Consider the following 25,185-nt stretch of genomic DNA (forward strand, 5'->3'; position numbering starts at 1 on the left):
TTACTAGAATATTTTTTTCTAGAAAATCAAAGGACTGTACAACACAGGAACCTTAATGTAAATGATGGTCTGTAGTTAATAGTATAATTGAAATATTATTTCATGAATTGTAACAAAGCTACCACACTAACGCAAGTATTAATAATACGGAAAACTATGAGGGGAAAGTATATGGGAACTCTGTATTTTTTCCATGATTTTTCTGTAAACCTACTTCTCTGAAATAAACAAACAAACATGTACAAGGGCAGTAAGGGAGAAGCATGGAGGAATGGAGTATGCACTTGGTGCTTTAGTTAAAGGACCTGCCACACCTTATTTATGCACTCAAAATTTTTTTAAGGACCTGCTATATATTGGGGCCTCTGCTAAATGCTTCAGATATAGAAATCAGACTTTGCTCCTATTTCTTTTAGAAGCTCACATCACTGAACTTCTAATCTTCTATCCTGTCACAGGTTCTGCACCCCCAGAACTTTCTAAGCACACATCTTGGTTATGGACAAGCCTCCTCAGTTCCCTGCATGTCCAGAAAGGAGGAGCACAGCTAGAGGTCCTTTCTCATATTAGGAAAATAAAAAAAATCACTTGGTATCCCTGCATAGTCCCATTAACAGAGTGGTCACCTGGTACTATGAAACAAATTGTGTAGCTCTCCTCCCTGCCTCCCAAATTAAGTCAGTTTTGAACCATAGAGTCACAATTGGCTTATCAATCATCTGAATAACCTTTACAGGGAAATTTCAATAAATTTTGCTTGAACTTTGGCTTTACTGAAGTTAAGAATTCATCTTATGAACTAATATCCTGAAATGTATTCTTCCAACTGACATCTGTTTTATTTTTAACTTTTGCTTTTTTATTCTTCTAAACTTGAACTGACTATATTAGAAGAAAAAAGGCAATTTAAATCACTTGTAGTTTGAATTTCCTTAGATGAAAATTACAGGAATCACTCTCTAAAATCTTTCTATCAGTTCTTATCAGAAACCTAAAACAAATATTTATTATTTAACAGTAAGAACAGGAATAGATGATTTTCATATTTTTTTTTCCAAGACTAATTTTTTCAGTTATCCTCTTTCATGTTAACTATGCTCCAGGAAAATGGCTCTGAAATATATATATAATTAAAATGTACCATTTTGGCTCACCTTAAATTTCCACATCTTAATGTGAACTTTGATGAAGACATAAAAGACGGTTGTGCTTTTTTATTTTTAAATACTTCCATTCATAGAGAAAGTAAGAGAAGGAAAAACAGATGGTAAGGAGAGACAGTGGTATCATTAATTTTAAATGACTGAAAGCAAACAGAAAAAAATTAAGACAACTCCTGATCATTCAATAAACTTATGATTAATCCATACTCCCTGCTTTTCTCTGTCTCCATTGCCTACTTTTTCATTTCTCTTGCCACTGGAAGTACAAAAGGAACACTGCTACAGACTTGGTGTAAGAAAACACTGCAACAAAGAGTATTAAGTTAAAATAAAGAGACAATCCTAAACTGGCTGCCTTCGAATATTTCATTAGAAGTCCAAATACTTAGAAAGCATTTTCCCCTAGAAACATGTTATAAATGGTGGTTAGGTTCTCAGATCATGCTGTAAAAATTCACTTTAACTTGTTAAATATCTTCCTTAAAATGTTATGATAATGGAAAATTTCAAACATACACCAAAGTAGACACGATAGTATAACAACCGCCATTTACTCATTACCCAGTTTCATGATTTCAACTCATAGACACGCTAGTTTCGTCTATACTGCCATCTACTTTTTCCACATGTATTATTCTGAAGCAAATCCAGGTTACCATATAATTTCATTGGCAAATATTTCAATATATAGCTATATAAGATAAGGGCTCTTTGAATGTTATGACTTCAATAATAAAATGTTCTAAAAAACAGTAATTTGTTTATCTGAAAACTGACGTTAACTAGATCACAGGTAAAACCAACGTTTTCATTCTGGTATATCACATCAGGAGAATTTTTAAAATGAATTCTACCATTACCATCATCTAAAGTCATATTGTTGCTCTAAGACCAGGGTTTTTCAAACTTTAGCACACATCAGAATCACCTCCAAGATTTATTAAACATACAGAGTTCTGGGCCTACCTCAGAGTTTCTGATACAATGGGTGAGGGGTAGAGCTCAATAACTATAATTTCTAATAGGTACACAGATCAGGTTAGTCCCAGACCTATACAGATCTATGATTAAACTAATTCCTTTATAAGTATTAACTGATGATGAAGACTTAAGTTGAGCGTAATGTAAGGTATACCTCATTCTTAAAGGCCCCGTGACAAATGTTAACAAACTCATTCCCTTCCTTCAACCAGAAATAGATAAAAAGTTGCCATAAAAAGATTTTTAAAGTAATCAAGATTAATGAGGCTTTGATATTTCAGCCAGATCAATATACTAAGATCCAAATCAATTTTACTCTCAGAATGAAATTGCTATTTCCTATGTTAAAAAAAAGAAAGAAAAAAAATCTTTCAAAAATTCTTGGGAGAGTAATGAGTTAAATTTATTAAACAAACATATATCAAGCACAATGTATAAACTACTCAATTTTTTAAACAGCTTTACTGAGGTATAATTGGCGTATATAAAACTGCACATTTTAAGAGTACAATTGTTAAATTGACACATGCATCACTTCTGAACTCATTATGATAATCAAGATGCAAGATAATGAACCTATTCATCACCTCACAAAGTCTCCTATTGTTAATTTGTAATCCCAGTCTTTGCATTTTTCTAATGACACGATGTTGAGCATGTTTTCACGTGCTTATATGCCATCCATATATCTTTTTTGGTAAAGTACCTGTTCAAATCTTTTGCATTTTTGTTATTGGGTTCTTTCCTTAATAATTATTATTGGGCTTTCATATTCTTTGTATATTCCAGATACCGGTCCTTTATTATTAAGTGATACACAAAGATTTCCTCCCTCTCTGTGGCTTGTCTTTACAGCCACCAGCATCTTTTGACAAATTGTATTTATGAGGAACTCAAATTTATCAATATGCTGTTTTACAGGTGGTGCTTTTGGTACTGTATCTAAGAAATATTTAGGCAATTCAAGGTCACAAAGGTTTTCTCCTACATTTTCTTCAAGTAATTTTAGTTTTAGGTTTTACATGGTGCGATGGTTAGGTTCACGTGTCAACTTGGCCAGGTGATGGTGCCCACTTGTCTGGTCAAGCAAGCATTGGCGTAACTGTTACTGCAAGGAACATTTGTAGCTGGTTAATAAACCAAAAGGCTGGCTTATTAAATCATCAATCAACTGATCACATCTGTGACTGATTACATCAATGAAGGAAGTGTCTTCCACAATGAAAGAATTCAATCAGCTGGATGTAATCCAATCAGTAGAAGACTTTTACGGGAGGAGAGGACTTTCACATCTCCAGCCAACCAGCCAGCCCGCAACCTACCCTACAGAATTTCTCTTCAGCCAGCCAGCCTCTCCTGGGGAGTTCATCCAGCACCTTCATCGAAGTTGTCAGCTCACTGCCTGCCCTACGAAATTTGGACCTGTGCAGCCTGCCCTATAGAATTTGGACTTGTGCATCTCTACAGTTGCATGAAACACTTCTATAAATCTCATATTTACGGATATCTCCTGTTGGTTCTGTTTCCCTAGAGAACCCTGTCTAATACACAGTCTACTTGTTCTGTCAATTTTTGTGACGGGATATTGGAATTTCCACTAAAATTGCATATCTATTTCTCTTTGCAGTTCTATCAAGTACATTTTAAAGCTTTTATTAGATACCTAGAAATTTAGTATTATGTCCTCTTGATGAATTAGCACCTTTATTATTATGAAATGAATCTCTTTAACCCTAGGAATATTCTTTGCTCTGAAATCTAACTTCTGGTCTAATCTTGCAAGACCAGATTTCTTTTGGATAGTGTTAGCATGGTATATCTTTTTCCATACTTTTACTATTAACTTATTTATGTCTTTCTATTTAAACATTGTGCCAGTTTGAATGTATTATGTCCCCCCAAAGCCATTATCTTTGATGTAATCTTGTGTGGGCAGACGTTATCAGTGTTGATTAGACTGTAATTCTTTGAGTGTTTCTGTGGGAATGTGCCCCACCCAACTGTAGGTGATGACTCTGATGACATATTCCCATGGAGGCGTGGCCCCACCCATTCAGGGTGGGCCTTGATCAGTGGAGCCATATAAATGGGCTGACAAATAGAAGGAACTCAGTGCAGCTGTGAGTGATGTTTTGAAGAGGAGCTGCAGCCAAGAGGGACACTTTGAAGAAAGCACAGAAGCTGCAGATGACAGACAGTTGAAAGCAGACGGACGTTGAAAGCAGACTCTTGCTCCGGAGAAGCTAAGAGAAGACAAATATCCCAAGTGCAACTAAGACTGATATTTTTGAGGAACTGTAGCCTAGAGAGGAATGTCCTGGAAGAAAGCCATCTTGAAACCAGAACTTTGGAGCAGACGCCAGCCACGTGCCTTCCCAGCTAACAGAGGTTTTCCAGACACCACTGGCCACCCTCCAGTGAAGGTACCTGATTGCTGATGTGGTACCTTGGACACTTTATGGCCTTGAGACTGTAACTGTAACCAAATAAACTCCCTTTTATAAAAGCCAGTCCATCGCTGGTGTTTTGCATTCCGGCAGCATTAGCAAACTGGAACAGATTTTGGTACTGGAAGTGGGGTGCTTTTGCTGCTGAGTTTGCAAATACCAAACATGTTGGAATGGCTTTTTAAATGGATAAGCGGAAGATTGTGGAAGAAATGTGAGGAGTTTGATAGAAAAGGCCTGAACTGCTTTGAAGAGGTTGTTTGTGGAAATATGGACTCTAAAGATACTTCTGACAAGGCCTTGAGCAGAAATGATGAATCTGTTTTTGTGAACTGCAAGAAAGGTGATCTTTGTTTTAAAGTGGCAGAGAATTTGGCAAAATTGAGTCCTGGTGTCAGACGGAAGGAAGAATTTGAAAGCGACAACCTGGAATACTTACTTAGCTGAGGAGATCTCCAGACCACGTGTGGAGGATGGACCCTGGCTTCTCCTTGCAGCTTATAGTAAAATGCGAGCGGAGAGAGATCAACTTAGAAATGAACTCTTGGGTTCAATGAAACCAGAAGCTGATAGCTTGGAAAATTACAGGCTTCCAGGGGGTGGAATCCCATAAGCTACAGCCCAATGTGAGGATGCAACCAAATATGGAACCCAGCCACCATTTCAGAACAAGCCAAGTTTGGAAAGGGAGTTAAGTGGAAAGGATTTGTGGAAAGTCCTATTGTCTGACAGCTTTGACCCGTGTGCTTCATGCGAAGCCAACAGAATTTTTGTGAGATCTTTATAGACAGAGACACTGCCAGTCTGGACTGGAGGAGACAGACAAGGAACAAATTGAAAGAAAAATTTCTTCAAAGACAGAGCCATGGAGGTTGAGGTCTGGAGTCAAGAGGTCTCAGGCTGGGAGAGCAGAGCAGCCCACAAGCATGGAAAGGGTGAGTTTGCCCTGGAGGTCGAGGGTGGGACTTCCGCCTCGATGCTCAGGAAATGTTCGGCCACCCCAAGCCCAAAAGAGGGTGGAGCACATTTCCAGGGAATTGGGGAGAGCCTAGCTGGCACCCCACTGTTCTGAAGGGGTTGAGCATGTGCCCCGGAGAGGGAAGGGAATCCCAGTGCTGCCCTGTTATTTGAGGAGGGTGGGGCTGAGAAGGTGGTCTCCCCAGTGTGTGGATATGTTGGAGCACCCATCCAAGCATTTGGAGAGGAAAGCCCTACCACAAAGGCCCTTAGGAAGGGTTAGACATCGGCTCTCTCAAGCCCCAAAGATGCAATGTAGTTCTATAAATGACTCTCAGACTTTGAAATCTAATGGAGTTTGCCCTGCAGGTTTTAGGAACTGTTTTGGTCCCTTAAACCCTGCTTTCCTTAACTGTTTCTCCTTATGGCAATGGGAATGTTTATCCTACGAATGTCCCTCCTTTTGAAGCACATAACTGGTTCTGAATTTCACAGGTCCATACCTAGAGGGGAATTACGCTTTTGGACAGACCATGCCTGTAACTGATTTTGATGGAATCTTGTACTTAACTACGGTTACTGAAATGAGTTAAGTTTCTGTGATACTGTTGTGGGATGAATGTCTTTTGTATTCGCAAAGAATATGTTTCTCTGGGGTCCAGGGGGTGGAATGCACTGGTTTGAATGTATTGTGTCCCCCAGAAAAAGCCATGTTCTTTGATACAGTCTTGTGGGGCAGACATTCTGGTGCTGATTAGATTTCCATGGAGATGTGACCCACCCAACTGTAGGTAATAACTCTGATGAGATATTTCCATGGAGGAGTGGCCCCACCCATTCAGGGTGGGCCTTGATCAGTGGAGCCATATAAATGGGCTGACAAACAGAAGGAACTCAGTGCAGTAAAGCTGAGAGTGCAATCTTGAAGAGGAGCTACAGCCAAGAGGGACACTTTGAAGAAACCACAGGACCTGCAGGTGAGAGACAGTTTTGAAGATGGCCGTTGAAAGCAGACTCTTGCTCCGGAGAAGCTAAGAGAAGACAAATACCCCAAGTCCAACTAAGAGTGACATTTTTGAGGAACTGCAGCCCAGAGAGTTAAGAGTCTTAAGGCCATAAAGTGTCCAAGGTACCACATCAGCAATCGGGTACCTTCACTGGAGGATGGCCAATGGCGTCCGGAAAACCTCTGTTAGCTGGGAAGGCATGTGGCTGGAGTCTGCTCCAAAGTTCTGGTTTCAAGATGGCTTTCTCCCAGGACGTTCCTCTCTAGGCTGCAGTTCCTCAAAAATGTCAGTCTTAGTTGCACTGGGGGTATTTGTCCTCTCTTAGCTTCTCTGGAGCAAGAGTCTGCTTTCAACGTCCGTCTTCAAACTGTCTGTCATCTGCAGCTTCTGTGCTTTCTTCAAAGTGCCCCTCTCAGCTGTAGCTCCTCTTCAAAACATCACTCACAGCTGCACTGAGTTCCTTCTGTTTGTCAGCCCATTTATATGGCTCCACAGATCAAGGCCCACCCTGAATGGGTGGGGCCACTACTCCATGGAAATATCTCATCAGAGTTATCACCTACAGTTGGGTGGGGCACATTCCCACAGAAACACTCAAAGAATTACAATCTAATCAACACTGATAACATCTGCCCACACAAGATTACATCAAAGATAATGGCGTTTGGGGGACATAATACATTCAAACTGGCACATTTCACCCCCTATACCCCAAAATGACATTATCTTTCGATATACAAAACACATTCATCGCACAATATCACAGAAACTTAAATCATTTCAGTAACAATAGTTAAGTACAAAATTCCATCAAAATCAACCATAGGCATGGTCAGTCCTAAGACATAATTTTCATTTAGCTGTGGATCTGTGAACTTAGAACAAGTTATGTGCTTCCAATATACAAAGGAAGGACATACATAGGATAAACATTCCCACTGCCATAAGGAGAAACAGTAAGGAAAACAGGGTTAACAGGACCAAAACAGTTCCTAAAACCTGCAGGACAAACTCCATTAGATTTCAAAGTCCGAGAGTCATTAACAGAACGACGTTGTATCCTTGGGGCTTGAGAGAGTGGAAGTCTAACCCTTCTAAGGGCCTCTGGCGGCAGTCCTTTCCTCTCCAAATGCTGGGGTGAGTGCTCCAACATATCCACACATTGGGAAGACCACCTTCTCGGCCCCACCCTCCTCAAACATCGGGGCAGCTCCCGGATTCCCTTCTATCTCCAGGGCACACGCTCAACCCCTTCAGAACAGTGCGGTGGCAGCCAGGCTCTCCCCAATTCCCTGGGAATATGCTCCACCCTCTTTGGGGCTTAGGGTGGCAGAACATTTCCTGAGCATCAAGGTGGAAAGCCCACCCTCGGCCTCCAGGGCAAACTCACCCTTTCCATGCATGTGGGCTGCTCTGCTCTCCCAGCCCAAGGCCTCTTGACTCCAGACCTCAACCTCCATGGCTCTGTCTTTGAAGAAGTTTTTCCTTCAATTTGTTCCTTATCTGTTCCCTCCAGTCCAGACCAGCAGCGGCTCCGTCTATAAAGATCTTGCAAAAATTCTGTTGGCTTCGCATGAAGCACACGGGTCAAAGCTGTCAGACAATAGGACTTTCCACAAATCCTTTCTGCTTAACTCCTTTTCCCATCTTGGCTTGTACTGAAATGGTGGCTGGGTTCCATGTTTGGTTACATCCTCACAATGGGCTGTAGCTTCTGGGATTCCACCCCTTGGAAGCCCAGAGTTTTTCAGGCCAGCAATTTCTGGTTTCTTTGAAACCAAGAATTCATTTCTCAGCTTATCTCCGTCGTCTCGCATTTTACTATAAGCTTCAAGAAGCCAGGGTCCATCCTCCACACGTGGTCTGGAGATCTCCTCAGCTAAGTAAGTATTCCAGGTTGTCGCTTTCAAATTCTTCCTTCTATCTGACACCAGGACTCAATTTTGCCAAATTCTCTGCCACTTTAAAACAAGGATCGCCTTTCTTGCAGTTCACAAAAACAGATTCATCATTTCTGCTCAAGGCCTCATCAGAAATATCTTTAGAGTCCATATTTCCACAAACAGTCTCTTCAAAGCAGTTTAGGCCTTTTTTACCAAACTCCTCACAATTCTTCCAGAATCTCCCCCTTATCCATTTAAAAAGCCACTCCAACATGTTTGGTATTTGCAAACGCAGCAGCACAAGCACCCCACTTCTCTGGTACCAAAATCTGTCCTAGTTTGCTAATGCTGCCGGAATGCAAAACACCAGAAATGGACTGGCTTTTATAAAGGGGGTTTATTTGGTTACACAGTTACAGTCTTGAGGCCATAAGGTGTCCAAGGTAACACATCAGCAATTGAGTACCTTCACTGGAGGATGGCCAATGGTGTCCGGAAAACCTCTGTTAGCTGGGAAGGCACGTGGCTGGCGTCTGCTCCAAAGTTCTGGTTTCAAGATGGCTTTCTCCCAGGACATACCTCTCTAGGCTGCAGTTCCTCAAAAATGTCACTCTTAGTTGGACTTGGGGTATTTGTCCTCTCTTAGCTTCTCTGGAGCAAGAGTCTGCTTTCAATGGCCATCTTCAAAACTGTCTCTCATCTGCAGCTTCTGTGCTTTCTTCAAAGTGTCCCTCTTGGCTGCAGCTCCTCTTCAAAACATCACACACAGCTGCATTGAGTTCCTTCTATTTGTCAGTCCATTTATATGGCTCCACTGATCAAGGCCCACCCTGAATGGGTGGGGGCCACACTTCCATGGAAATATCTCATCAGAGTTATCACCTACGATTGGGTGGGTCACATCTCCATGGAAATCTAACCAGCACCAAAACGTCTGCCCCACAAGACTGCATCAAAGAATATGGCTTTTTCTGGGGGACATAATACATTCAAACCAGCACAAATATGTTATAGATTTGTGTGTTGATTTTTTAAAAATCTAATCCAACAATCTCTGCCTTTTAATTGTAGGGTGTGGACCATTTACACGTAATGTGATAACAGATGTGGTTGTGTTTTAAGCCTACCACCTTGCTATTTTTTTTTGTTTGTACCAGCTACCTTTGTTCCCTTTTCCTCTTTATCTACTTTGTTTTGATTTATTTCCTGTTATTCCATTTTATCTCCTTTGTTGGTTTAAAAGCTGTAACACTTCCCTATGTTACTTTAGTGGTTGTTCTAGAGTTTACAATATACATCTTTTATCTCAGTCTACACTCAAGTAATATACAACTTCAGTATAAGCAGATGAAACTTACAACCTTAAACTTCCAATGTCTCCCCTTCCAGACTTTATACTATTGTCATATTTTTCTTTTACAAATCTTATAAATATCACAACCACTTTTATTTTTGCGTTACTCAACTGTCTTTTAAAGATATTTAAATAATAAAAAAAATCATATATTTACCCATGAGGTTACCACTTTCAGTGCTCTTTATTCTTTTGTGCAGATCCAGGATTCATAAGGTTTAATTATTGTTTCCTGAAGAGCTGTCTTTAACATGTCTTTAAGTGCAGGTCTGATGGTGTATTCTTTGAGTTTTTGTATGTTTGGAAAAAATGACCATTTTGCCTTGATTTCTGAAAGATATTTTCACTGTGTAAAGAATTCTATGTTGACAGTTTTTTCTTCTTTTGGTACTTTAAAGATGTTATGCCACACGCTGTTTTTTTATAAGATATCTGCTATCACCCTTGTGTTTGTACAGTTTTTCTACTGCCTTTAAGATTTTTTTTTTTTTTTTCTCTTTATCACTTGTTTTAAGGAATGAGATCATGGTATGCCTTGGTTCAGTTTTACTCATGTTTCTTATGCTTCTTGAGCTTCCTGGGACTGTGGGTTTATAGTTTGTTATCAAATTTGGAAAAATTTTGGCCATTATTTCTTCAAATATATTTTCATGTGTATCTGGCCACTTGAAGTTGTCCCTCAGCTCACTGATGCTCTATTCATCTTTTTTAAAAATCTCTTTTCTCTCTGTGCTTCACTCTGGATAGTTTCTATCGCTGTCTTCATGTCTACTAATCTCTTCAGCAATGTCTAATCTGCTATTACTCCCATGCAGTCTGTTTTTTATCTCTGAAAGTATAATTGGGTCTTTTTCCTATCTTCTATATGTCTTAACATATTCAGTCCTCCTATAGCTTCTAGAACATATGGAATATAGCCATAACTACTTTAATGTCATTGACTATTAATTCATCATGGGTCAGTTTTGAGTGAATGTTTTTTCTCATTATGGTTTGTATTTTCCTGCTTCTTTGCAAGCCTAATAATTTTGACTGAATGTCAAACATAAATTTTACCTTGTTTGCTGCTGTATATTTGTATTCCTAAAGATATTCTTGAGCTTTGATCTGGGATGTGACTATGTTACTTGGAAATAGTTTTATCTTTCTGGTTCTTGCTTTTAAAACTTGTTAGGTTAGACCAGAGTTACACTTAGTCTAGGATTAATCCTTCTCCACTACCAAGGGAAGACACTCTAGAGTACTCTATGAATTATGAGGTTTTCTACTCTGGCTGCTGGGAACAGGCTCTATTTCTGGTCCTGTGAGAGCTTTGGACACTTTCTACCTAAATCCGTTTAGGTATCTCTTTCCCCAGCCTTTGGAAATTTTCTCACATACATGTCCTTATCAGCACTCTGCTTGATACTCAAAAGGGATCCTTTCCAGAATACTTAAGGGAAACCCTCTTCACATATTCCTTTTCTTGTGCAGATCTCCCTTCTCTAGTATTATAACCTGTGAACTCTACTCACCTTGGATTCCCTGGACTGCCAGCTCCATCCCTTTGACTCAGGTTGTCTACTGGGCCTTTCCTGGGTTTGCTTCCCTGTGCTACACCCTGAAAACTTTCTCTAGGCAGTACGCTGGGCCAATCATAGGATTTGCCTTGCTTGTTTTCCCTTTTTCATTGCCTGATGTTCAATGTCTTGAATGCCATTGTTTCACATATTTTGTCTACATTTTTAGTAGTTTCAGGTAGAAGGATAAATCCAGTCCTTATTACTACAACTTGATAAGGAACAGACTTTGCTACACTTAAATTTTAGCACACCCAATGGGCAATAGAAAGGTGAATGAATTTATCAGGAGTAGGACTGAAATGTCTACACTTTAAAAGTATGATTTTTTAATCCAGGGTTCACCAGTGGGAGCCAGTGTGTTCTTCATATGCCCTAAATTAAAAGAAAAATGGAAGTTCTTTTCAAAGATATACCGGTAACTGACTCACAATTCCTTAGACTTTCATTTCTGTGTAAGATTAAGAGTTTCTTACTAGCAACCTGTGGAGTGAGTTCTTATCTGCTAACAAAACTTCCTACCCATAAACTGAAATTAATACATTTCTGTAATTAACTAAGGTCTCTAATTTAGGATTTCATTAAGACTTCTGGTTACAATGCAACAGAGATAGCTAGGATACTCAAAAATTGGGGGAAGGATACTGTACTGGTTTGTATATATTATGTCTCCCAGAAAAAGTCAAATTTTTTAATGCAATCTTGTGGAGGCAGATGTATTAGTGTGGATTAGGTTAGAACCTATTGGTTCAGTGTTTCCATGGAGGCATGGCCACGCCCACTAAACATGGGTCTTAATTGGTTTAACTAGAGCCTTATATAAGCTCAGACAGGAAGAGCTCACAGCAAGCTGCAGCTGAGACAGACATTTTGAAGATGCCCTTTGGAAGCTGATGCAGACATTTTGAAGAACGCCATTTTGAAATGCAACCTGGGAGCAAGCAGATGCCAGCCATGTGCCTTCCCAGCTAACTGAGGTTTTCTGGACACCACTGGCCATCGTCCAGTGAAGGTACCCAATTGTCAGTGCGTTACCTTGGACACTTTATGGCCTTAAGACTGTAACTGTGTAACCAAATATACCCCTTTTATAAAAGCCAGTCCATTTCTGGTGTTTTGCATTCCGGCAGCATTAGCAAACCAGAACAGGTACTTTGTCATCTATGTATCATTAGTTCTATCTTGGTTTTTGTGGTGTCTTCAAATGGTCAAGGTTTCAAGCCTGCAAATTTTTTATTACAAACTACTATATGGTTTTAAGTTATAAATTAATACCTATTTAGCTTCATCACTGTCACATTCAATTTAGTTTTCAGGGAGGATACAATAATGGGTACAAAGATTTATATCTGCATTGACAATATTTTTGGCTAATTACTTACCCCTGTTACTAAAACAAGTGTATTTACAAACCTTCCAATTTGACCTGTATGGTGACATTTCATTGGTAATGTGCTGTTTATGAATTTATGCTATCTAAATAACAAATGTTCATGGTAAGTGCAATGACACACACACACACACACACACACACACACACACACACACGGCAGTGTTTATTTGGCATACTCTTTTTTTTTAAGCAACAGAAGTTTATTCTCTCCCAGTTCTGGAGGACAGAGCTCAACATCAGTATTGCTGGGCCAAAATCAAGGTGTGACAGGACTGCACAAATTTGGCATACTTTTAAGGAAAGAAGTCCAAACACATGTACAACATGAATGAACCTTGAGGCCATTATGTTCAGTAAAATAAGCCAGACACAAAAGGACAAATCACTAAGATGAACTACTTATAATGAGCAAACTCTGAGAGTTCAAATCTGGAATACAAGGTTACTAGGAGATAGAGGGTGGAGAATGGGAAGATGATGCTTAAGGTATTTAGAATTTTTAAAAAGGTTGATTACAAACATTTGGAAATGGATAGAGGTGATGGTAGCATAATACTGTAAGTGTAATTAACAATGCTGAGTGTGAGTATGGTTGAAAGGGGAAGTCTAGGGTCATGTATGTCACTAGACAGAAAGCTAGAGGATAAAACATGGGACTGTATAACAGCAAAACCTGTTGTGGATGATGACTGTGGTTAATTGTACCAATATAAGAAAGTTCTTACATGAACAATTAATGCAAACTAAGGACTATGGTTAACAGTAACAATGTAATAGTTTTTCATCAATTACAAAAGTACTATAGTAAAGGTACCATACCAAAGCTAATCATAAATAATAGGCGTATAATGGGCATGGGGATGTTTTTTCCCCAAAGCAATGAGAATGATCTCAAATTGACTGTGGTAGTGCATGCACAGCTACATCATTACACCAAGAGCTACTGATTGTGCACTTCGGATGGATTGTATGATATGTGAAAAAAAATTGTTAAAAACAAAAAAAGTAAAAGACATCCAAATTGGAAAGGGACAAGTAAAACTTGCACTATTTGCAGATGTACATGATCCTAAATATATCAAGTCCGGAAAGATTCACAACAAAGCTACCAGAACTAACAAATCAATTCAGCCAAGTGGCAGGGTACAAGATTAACATACAAAAATCAGCAGTTTTTCTATACACTTGCAATGAGCAATATGAGAAGGAAATCAAGGAAAAAATTCCATTTACAATGGCAACTAAAAGAATCAAATATCTAGGAATAAATTTAACCAAGGATGTAAAGAACCTATATACAGAAAACTACAAAACATTACTAAAAGAAATAAAAGAAGACCCGAATAAATGCAAAGACATTCCGTGTTCATAGACTGAAAGACAAAATACCATTAAGGTGTCAGTTCTCCCCAAACTGATTAACAGATTCAATGCAATACCAATTAAAATTCCAACCACCTACTTTGCAGAAATGAAAAGGCCAATTATCAAATTTATAAGGAAGGGTAAGGGGCCCTTATTAACCAAAAACATCTTGAAAAAGAATGAAGTTGGAGGACTCATACTTCCTGACTTTAAAGCTTATTACAAAGCTACCGTGGTCAAAACAGCATGGTACTGGCACAAGGATAGCTATATTGGCCAAGAGAATTGAACTGACAATTCAGAAATAGAGCCTTACATCTATGGCCAATTGATTTTTGACAAGGCTGTCAAGTCCACTCAAGTGGGAAAGAAGAGTCTCTTCAACAAACGGTGCTAGAAGAACTGGATATCCATATGCAAAAGACTGAGAGAGGACCCCTGTCTCACACCAGATACAAAAATTAACTCAAAATGGATCAAAGATCTAAATATAAGAATCAGGACTACAAGACTCTAGAAGAAAACACAAGGAAGCATCTTCAAGATCTTTTGTTACGCAATGATTTCTTAGACTTTACACCCAAAGCACAAGCAATTAAAGAAAAAAATAGCTAAATGGGACCTCAATCAAACTTAAAACCTTTAGTGCAAAGGACCTTGTCATGAAAGTAAAAAGGAAGCCTACCCAATGGGAGAAAATATTTGGAAACCACATATCCAATAAGGGTTTTAAATCCAGAATCTATAAAGAAATCCTACAACTCAACAGTAAAAAGACAAAGAATCCAATCCAAAAAAATGGGCAAAATACTTGAATAGACATTTCTCCAAAGAGGATATACAAATGGCCAAAAAGTCCATGAAAAAATGCTCAGCATCACTAGCTATTAGGGAAATGCATATTAAACTACAATGAGACACTAGAAGGGTGACTATTAAAATCAGAAAATTACAAGAATTGGAGAGGTTGTGGAGAAATAGGAACACTCACTCATTGCTAGCAGGAATGCAAAATTGTGCAGTCGATGTGGTATACAGTCTGACAGTTCCTCAGAAAGCTAAAAATAGAATTACCATATAATTCAGTGTTCCGGTTTGCTAATGCTGCCAGAATGCAAAATACCAGAGATGGATTGGCTTTCATAAAGGAGGTTTATCTGGTTACAAATTTACATTCCTAATGCCATAAAAGTGTCCAAACTAGGGGATCAACAAGAGGATTCCTTCACTGAAGAACAACTGATTACATCTGGAACACCTCCGTCAGCTGGGAAGGCACATGGCTGGCATCTGCTGGTCCTTTGTTCCTAGGTTGTGTTTCAAAATGGCTTTATCCAAAATGTCTCTGGGTGTCTGTCTTAGCTGCTTTCTCTCTGCTCCTCAGCGTCCTTGCTCTTTTTTCCCAGGAAGTTTTTCTCTAAGCATCTGGGGTCCTCTTTTAGCTTCTCCAGGGCAAACTCTGGGCTTCATCTCTTAGCTGAGCATCTCCAAACATCCTTCTGTCTGCATCTCCTATCATCTTGAAGCGCCAGCAAGCATCTGTGTTGGTTCTTGAGTTCTCTTAAGTAATCCAGTGAATCAATCAAGACCCACCCTGAGTGGGCGGGGTCCATACCTCCATAGAATAAATTAATCAAAGGTATCACTCATAGTTGGGTGAGTCACATCTCCACGGAAACACTCAATCAAGAGGTTCCACCCAACAATACTGGGTTAAAAGATCATGACTTTTGTGCGGGATGTAATATATCCAAACTGGCAAACCCAGTAATCCCTTACTAGGTATGCACCCATAATAACTGAAATTAGGACTTGAACAGGTATTTGCACACCAATGTTCTCATTCATATTCACAACTGCCAAAAGACAGCAGCAACCCAAGTATCCATCAAACGATGAATGGATAAATAAAATGTGGTATATACATACAGTGGAATATTATTCAACCATAAAAAGGAATGAAGTCCTGATCCATGCAACAACATGGATGAACCTTGAAGAAATTATGCTGAGTAAAATAAAGTCAGCCACAAAAGGACAAATACTGTTTGATCTCACTGATACGAACTAATTAGAATAAGCAAAGTCAATTGAGTTAGATTCTAGAATATAGGTTACCAGGGTCTGAACTGGGGGTAGAGGATGGGGAGTTACTGCTTAATTTGTACAGAATTTCTATTTAGGTTGATTGTAAAGTTTTGGAAATGGATGGTGGTGATGGTCTCACATTATTGTGAGTGTAATTAACAACAATGAATTATATATGTGAATGCGGTTAAAAAGGAGAAATTTTAGGTCAGATATAAGTTTCTAGAATAAAAATTAAAAGATAAAGCATAGAACTGTATAATACAGTGAAACTAATATTTAAACAATGGACTACAGTTAACAGTAAAAGTATAAAAATGTTGTTTCATGAATTATAACAAATGTACCACACTAAAACAAGGTTTGGTTAATAAGAAGGTGGAATATGGGGAAAAAATACACTTATTGTAAACTATGGACTATAGTTAATAGTACTATTTTAATATTTTTTCATCATTTGTAACAACACTACCACAATAATACAAAGATTCAACAACGGGGTATTTTTACATAATTTTTCTGTAAACCTACAACTTCTCTAATTTAAAAAAATATTAAAAAAAAAAAAAGAGTTTAAGGGAGGAAGAATGATATGGGAAGTCAATCAGGAGTAGTAGTTTCATCTGTCTGTAAAATCAGAGTATCCATCAACTATTTGGCAATGTTGGAAGGATTTAAAAAATAGGCATATATAGGGGCCTAAAATCCAATGAGAGTTCAACAAATAGATCTTTTACTACTTGTAGATGCAGAAACAGTCTTCCCATTGAAAAAGAAAAACGCATAAGCTATTCACTTTTGGAACGTATCTATTCCACTTTGTAAACAATAGTTTAAGGTGCTTGGAACAGAAGATCAGTATTCCATTGCAAAAAGGGACAGAGGCACTGGATATGGACTACATTTGGAAGTATTATTAATAAAAATGGAAAGAAAGGTTTATGGATTATCTTTGCCAAGTAAGTAGTTCAAAGTTTTGAGTAAACTACGTACTTGCTAGATGCCTACTATGTTTAAAGAATTTGGGGGAATAAAACTTGAACTCATGATTCCTCATATTCAAATAATAATAATAATAATAATAGGCCACTATTGCTTTCAATATAGTAATATTAGTGTAAGCACTTAGGTTGCACATTGTTTTCATGGTTCCCAATATCTCTTTGGGTACTCACAATATTTCAGTGAGGAAAACAAGACAGTAATTATCCTCTATTTCAAGGACTGGGAAATTGGAAAAAAACAAAACAAAACAACAACAACAAACAAAAACAAAACTAACCCAAGATCATATGACTAAAAATATGTGGAGAAGCAGGAACCACGATCTTGATTTTTGAGTTACCATATAAGGTACTTTTTCACCTATCTAGGAAACTGAAACACCTGGAATGGTGAATCTGTTTCAAGCACTGATTCTTTAATCATTAAAGGGGAAGAAGATAAATCATTAATTTCTCCATAAAGCAAAACTTTAAAAGGCATTAACTTTATAAGATGGCAATTTATGATGTTTGCTAAAGTATAGTTTAGGAGGTTTGTACTGACTTAAAATGTAAGATAGTACATGCATCTAAAAAGTACAGAAAATGCTAGCAATAGATAAAAGTACAAAAGTTCACTTGAGTTTTATGGGTTTGTTTGGTTTTAACATTGTTAACAGAAAAAAAAAAAAGATTTTATCCAGGTAGCTCCCCATCCTATACATCTTCACCTTTCCAGCATCTAATACTTTCCCTAATGTACAAAGCATATTTCATAATGCCTGCTGAATGAAAGAATGCTTTTATGCTACGTTCTCGATCCTTTGATGATCCAAAATACAGAATAACCCTAGCCAATGGATTCATGAAGCTATATCCTAAAGCACCACTATTCACCTGGTAATGGTAAATGAAGTGCAAACTTAATGTTCTGAAGGAAATATAAAGAACTGCCTTAGAAATACAAATCAATAAATTTAGAAACTTTCTGAAAGAGATGTTTCATGTAAATAAAGTTTTAAAATAGCTAATTCTTACCCTTTAACTCACCATAAGCTATCTTTAAACAATTTAATGGAAATATTTTTAAAGAGATTTTTAGGTCTTTCTCCCCTTTTTAATCTGCACAGTGCATATGATATAGCCTTTTCTTGATGACTCAAGCTCATAAATATAAACATCAACTATGAGACTGTTCCATAATACAGTGACTCTCTCTTGAGTTATTGAGGGGTGTCCAACTTTTTGTCCCTCCACAACTTATCCTAGACTACAAGATCCCCTACTGCCTGCTCCCTCTGTGTCACTCATAGGCCACCAGCACACTAACCACAGTTTCTAAAATGCCAGATGTAGTTTTTCCAGCAAGTGTAAAACCACACCAGGCTGTTTGATATACCTCACCTTTATGCAAATTCTAAATCAAGCCACCATGTAGCTATTTTCACTGCACTAAGGCCCAGCTCAAAGGCTTTTCTTCTTTCACTTCCTAGTTCTAAAACCTATTCTAAGCTGTCAAGGTTGCTAGAAATGTGGCCACAAAATAATTACAACAGTAGTCATTTCTGCATAGTTTCTTTATTTTTACTATATAATACAGGAGGAAATGCTAGGTGTGACAAAAGCAAAAAAACAAAAAAACAAAAAAGCCAACCACAAACAACCATATGGACAAATGATGATTTAAGATGCTTCACAATATGTGCTATACGGATAATTACCTAGCCAATTATTAGCCAGGAGGTAGCAAATTAGGCAAATTAGGCTTGCTGGCCAAATCCAGTCCACAGCCTGCCCGTTTTTGTTCAGCCCTTGAGCTAAGAATGTTTTCTACATTTTTAAAGGACTGTGAAAAACAAACACAAAAGAATATTCCTCAGAGACTGAAAGCAGCCCGCAAAGCCAAAGTATTTACTATCTGGCACTTTACAGAAAAACTTTGCTGACCCCTCATCTAAGGTATATAAACAGACACACATAAACTATCCCTTAAACATAAAGTTTAAGCTATTAATGGGTCAAAGTAGAAGCACAGTTCTTTCAGTGATGGGTTCACCATGATATAGCCAAACTGTCTTGTCCAGCCCTGCCTATTCCTCTTCTGATCATGTACTGATGCTTAATCAAAATCTCTACCTAGTCTTCTTTTCTTTTCCTCCCAATTCTAGTCCTTGGATGCCCTGAGACTGGTCTCCTTGCTACTACTCCAACTCTGGGTGTCAGTCTCTTTTGGAATGCCTTTCCCTATGCTCTCTAAGTCCTTCCTAAACTTCAAATTCTACTTCCTCCAAATGCCTTCCAGGATTGTTATAGCCCTCACTGGCCTCACTTTTCTTTAAATTACATAGGTACCACACAATTTAATACCATCTTATATTTTTGTTAGTGAGTGCCCACGTATTAGTCTAGAGTCCCCAACTAGTTTTAAACTACCTGAGAAAAAGAAACATATCACACTACTTTTGTATCCCCACTTAGCAGCATCTCATTACCCTCTGAGCACATGCCATCTCCCAAGTACATCACCCAATCTTGGGAAAAAGTAGTCTGTATACAACCCCCTACTCCCACCCCCTGGGCAATGTGCTAAACTGAAGCACTCAACAGGGGAGTCATGCATAGTATTCCAAGTCTTTGGATTTACAATATTGTGACTTTATCTGCAGAAGTCTGCTAGAGTTTGCTAAAAAGCAATCACTTATCTTTGACTGCCTGGCTAATAAAAATGGAAACAATATGCACATTCCTTTATCACTTTCAAAGACACCATCAACACTCATTTTCATGGAAAAAAAAATGCACCAAGAACATTAACAAAAACAGCCCCTTTTGTTTACTTCATCAAATTATATTTTTAAAATACAGGGAAAATATAAAAAAATATAAGGCACACATGCCTTGGATGCATGAATGTATAAAAACACACACCTTTTAAAACAAGCATAAATATCACACTTGAATCTAAACTAAAAACGGACAAATTATAACTTAAATGCCCTTTACCTAAGTAAAGATACAATGAGAATATTAATTGTGCATCTACTCTTTGGGGGGGGGGGGTATTTACATATAGCCTTTCCAGCTTGACCTGCCTGGCTGGTCAGAGGAGAAATTGTTTCTTAATTAGTAAAAAAATATGCTTAGTGTTATTTTACAAGTAAAAAGTAACCATTAAATGCATGGTAAAATAAAATACATCAGCTCCCAATTATTTACATGAAATCAGAAGTGATGACAGAGATGACACTAAAAGAAAATAATCCTAGAATCGGTTTTTCCAAGTTCATATCATTAATTTGGGGAAGCAAATTACCTTTATAGTTATGTTTAAGTCAGTGTTAACCAGGAGTTAGTTTTTTCCTGAACATTCAATGATTTGGAAGAGTCAGACAAAAGGGAAAAGGAAAAAAGAGGGAACTGATTCAGAAGCATACAGGTGGCTAAAGCCAGCATGTGATTAAAAAAAAAAAAAAAATTCCAGAGTTAACCTACACAGAGAAAACAGAGAGAGAATCTATGAAGGGGAAGAAGAAAAAACAGGAAAATTTAACGTGATAGTGCTAAAAAAATTTTAATATGAAGTTAATATAAAAATTTTTTCCTGTCATCATCCCTTCTCATAAATTGATGTTATTAGTGATCATAATCATCAGTGGGCAAAAAGCTAAAAGCAAAATTGTAGGTTATATTTTATAGAATATATGTTCAAAGTCCTTTATCACTTTTTTCTGTTAGATCCCAGGGAGTATTTTATGTCATCATCTGAGGAAAATTAATTCAACCAAGAAAATATCAAAAACGCAGGTGGATTCATTTCTCTCGGACATTTTCAGTAGATTTAAGCAAAATGCACATGATGACAAGCATTACAGATTTTGCAAATACACAAACGCTCAATATTTATCCAAATACAAGATAATAGTCACAAAACTCAATTAGCTTCTGCCTAACATATGGCTCAAACTCCTGGGCGGCATATGTTTCGTACTGGTGCTGGTGAGAGCCTGGGTTATAAAATATTACAGTGAAAAGACTTCAAAGTTCAATTTTCAGTATTTCATCCTCATAATACAGAAACACTCAAACTTTGCTTTCGAGAACTAAAAGCAGACAACAGCAAGACGCAGAATCATTAAGCTGCTCAGTTTTAAAAGTCCACCGTCAACATATACATGAGCATTAGGCTCTAAGAACAAAAACAAAATCGTGTCAGCCTGTTACCCTTTGCGAATAGATGGCCAGAGGGATCCATTGCAACTTACATAAAAATCTCACCCCCCCAAAAAAATCTCTAATTCCCAATTCCTCGCTCTTCCAGCAACCATTACACCTACGCCCCCCACCCCCCCAACACCTCTTCCTCCCCGCCAAATATCCTCAGGCTCGGCAAGCTAACAGCCATAAAAGAACGGTTAACGACTACGTGAATTCAAACATCCACCGTGCCGCTCTCCATTTTCGGACCACATTACTTGTTCGTTTCCCTTTACCTAACACCCGGCGTCCTTCCCCGGCCGTGTCAAAAGTTCAAAGACCCAGGTGGCGGCACCGGGCGAGGGGACGGGGCCCCTTCAAGTCAACCTCCTGATGGAACAGGTGGTGAGCTCGCCCGGGCGGGGGAACGGCCAGGTACTCGCACCAGCCGAACAGGAGGCAGCGCAGAAGGGCGGGTTTTCGAGGTTTTAACCCCAGGAGGGGCGGGGGAAACTCTTCAGAACAGCGTTCAAGTTCGGCGGCGGCCGGCCGCCCCAACGCCACTCGGGCGCACTCGCCCCTGGACCCCCCGGGGGCCCTCGGCGGGCGGCGCTCTGGGCCGCGGGGCGGGGCCGGCAGCGGGGAAGTGGGCGGGGCGGGGAGGGGGAGAGCGACACCCGCGCCCCCCACGCCACCGCTCCCCCGGGCTTGAATGGCGGGTCCCCGGGCCCCGCCGCGCCCCCGCAAGTCGCTCCCGGCCGGACTACGGCCGCGGCAGGTGCGCGGGAAGTTGGCAGGTCGGGCCCCCAGCACGCCCGCAGGAGGAGCTGGACCCGGCCCCTCGACGGGGGGCGGAACCCGCTCAGCGCGCTCGCCTCCCGGGCGCCCCGGCCCCTCAGCCCCGGCCTAACGGTTTCCCGGCCGCCGGCTCCGGGGCGGGACGCGAGCGGGACGGCGCGGTCTCGCCCGCCTTCCTCCCCCCCACCACATCCCCAGGGAGGGCTCGGCTCTCACCTCGGAGTCACGCCGTTCCCGGGCGGAGGGAGGCGGCCACCCGGATGGGCTCCTGAGGGGGCTCTTCTCTACCTCAGCGGCACAGCCAGCTCTCAGGGCCGCCGCGGCCGCCGACGCAGGGACTGTTGGGGTTGCTTCCCGGCAGTGACGGTGCCGCCTCAGCCCCGCTCCTCGCTCCCTCTCCGCGTAGCTCCCGCTTTCTGTTTCCCCCGAGGGACCGCGAACGCCGCCGCCGCCGCCATGCTTACTACAGAGCCGAGAGGAGGAGCCGGAGTTCGTTCGGCGAGCCGAGTGCGGCTGCGCGAGCCCCGCCGACGGCGCCCCCGGCGGGCGCAGACCCGACCCCCGCCCGCCCACCCGCAGCCGGCTCGGCGGGGGTTTCCCGGGAGCTGGCGGCGCAGGCTCAGCTCCCGCCCCCCTCTCCTGGGCGTCCCCGGGGCTCCGGGCTGTCTCCTGAGGCCCGGCCGTGCCGGGGGCGTCGTAGCAGAAAACGGGGAGTTAATTGACGTGCCTGGGGGCTCTCTGCACAATTCTCAATCACAAATTTTAAAAGTCGCACGCACACCGCGCCCCTCCCTCTGAGATGCACCTCAGCCCTCTTTCCCAAAGCACAGGAACTTAACGCCGGCAGGTGCGTTTAGAGACACTCCCCAAGGAAAAAGAAACCAAAACTCCAGTGGGCTCGGGTGTTTTCAATCCCCAACGGTGAGAACCCGGATCTCCCCAAGCAAGACGATCCCTAACTATTTGCTTCAATTCAAAACGTGGGGCGGGGTGGGGTGGGGTGGGGGGAAGTTCGTTTCTTGGTCTTTTCGCCAGTCAGATGGCGTGAAAACCCCCATTACCTTAATTTTAACAGCTGCGCGAAGACTTAGAGGTGAACGCAGCAGAGCTTTCCTCGAGCCTCGATACTGGATCCTCAGTCGACTGGGGGCGCTGCGACAATGCCTCCGGTCAGGCCCCGGCTGCTCCCTCGGGCAGTTCCCACCCGCGGACTTGGGGAAGGGGCAGTGCCTGGGACGGGGGGGGGGGTCCCACCACGGTACCTGTCCTCCCCAAAACGGCGATCGGTGTGACCAAGCGCCATGTTCTGGCTTGATGTCACTTTATTAATTGTGTTGCCTTTCAAATAGCGACTTTTAAGTTCTAACCATTTTACAGAAAGCCTTTGGAAGTGTGCAGTGGTTCCTGGAACCTTTTGTTGATGGCTTGACCATCGACTTGCGACCCCGTGGTCAGACGCCGAAATCCCAGGGGATTGTCGAGTCCCGGTTTTGGTGCTGTCTTTTTTTTCTGTCTGGAATGTTCTCATCACTTTTTCTAATAACCTTCTCTACTCCCTGTCGTTGCTGCTGCTCACGCCCTCATCTATCTCTTTATCCGCTATGCTCTTTCCTCTCCACTTTTTTTAAAAACTATTATTCTTCTCTCCTTTCTGTGCTGCTTTTCTCTGTGGCTCCCGAAGATGATTGATTGGATGTTTATATCCACAGCTAGCTAAGGAGAGATTCCTTTTCTTCCACTCAGTAAATGGGATGGGGACTGTATAGCAAGTGGTACCTTGTGATGCTTTCATTGCTGTTCACTATCTAAAGGCCTTTCCCTGAGAAAGATTCTTCCTTATCTTAACTTCCAGATTTGGCCTTCTTCCAAACAATCAAAATAGCTGAAAAGCTGATCTCTGAATGAAGCATAACTGGATATTGTTTTAAAAGAGGATTTATGGGCGTGCAAGTAAATTGGGTGTCTTCTCTGTAGTTCTTTCGTCTGACTTCCCACTTGGGGAGATTTTTTAAAAAGAGAATCCCGTGATTCACCCTTTGAGATTTTGATTCCTTTGTTCTGGAGTGGATCCCAAGAACTGGCATTAAAAAACACCTGCATTTAAAGAAGGCATGCTTTGTGCATACCTACATGTGTAGGTAAGACAGGAAGAGCAGCCATTTTGAAGGAGACTAAGGCGTAATTCAGGAATGTGATTGAACCAGACCTAGAGATTGTGGTCAACAATAAACAATGCTGAAAGGTTGAGTCAAGTGACAACTGGAGAATTTATGTCCTGTGGAGAGAATGATATACACACATAACTGACCCTGGTATGGCTACACATGGGAATTCTTTGGGAACCTAGAGAAGGGACAAAAATTTATACTGGTTTTATACAAGTCACTCCTCTGTGCTTCATTATCAATAAAATAAGGGTCATTTTCAATCCTATTTCTTGTGCTCTCAACAACACTGAACATTTTGAGCACTTATTTCTTCCCTGAACCTTTCTTCTCCCTTTGGTGCCACACTTTCCTGGTTTTCTTCCTGCTTCACTATCTTCTTTGAGGATCCCTGCTCCTTTCCCTAGTCATTAAATACAGTGCTACCTCAAATTTCAGTCTCAGGTTCTCTTCTGCTCTCTTTATAATCTCTGTGTAAGCAACACTGCACACAGCAATAGCTTTAATTATCATCTATATGCCAGTGATTTCCACATAATCTGTCTCTAGCCCAGGCTCTTCCCCCAAAATTCCAGATCTGATTCCAGCTGCTTGGTTGGTATCTCCATTTAGTGGCTCACCATTAACCTCACACTCGATTTAGTCCAACCGAGTTCATGAACCCTTCTTGTTTTCCTTATCCTTCATCTACCCAATTGTTTAAATCAAACACTTGCTAGTCATCCCTCATGTTTCTCCTTCATTCTCCTTACTAAATGCAACACCAAGTCCTGGCAATTTTATCTCCCAAATCTCTTTCAAACTGGTCTTCTTCTTTCCCACACCATTGCTACCAATGTTGTCTGGTT

The 25,185-nt window shown here is 40.6% G+C and overlaps 1 protein-coding gene across 2 annotated transcripts in view; it reads right to left on the bottom strand.

The window, feature by feature from the left end:
* FNDC3A (fibronectin type III domain containing 3A) overlaps positions 1-22,603 on the bottom strand; it is a 233,679-nt gene extending 211,076 nt beyond the window's left edge. The window contains exon 1 of one of the 2 annotated variants that reach the window (XM_037799659.1): positions 22,389-22,603. The gene's annotated coding sequence lies outside the window, so the exon portion shown is untranslated. Of the gene's footprint in view, positions 1-21,670; positions 22,072-22,388 lie in introns of those variants that run through there. The other variant, XM_037799660.1, reaches the window with a different exon arrangement.
* Positions 22,604-25,185: the final 2,582 nt, after the last annotated feature.

The sequence above is a fragment of the Choloepus didactylus genome, chromosome 12 (assembly GCF_015220235.1).
Source record: "Choloepus didactylus isolate mChoDid1 chromosome 12, mChoDid1.pri, whole genome shotgun sequence".
NCBI classification, from domain to species: Eukaryota; Metazoa; Chordata; class Mammalia; order Pilosa; family Megalonychidae; genus Choloepus; species Choloepus didactylus.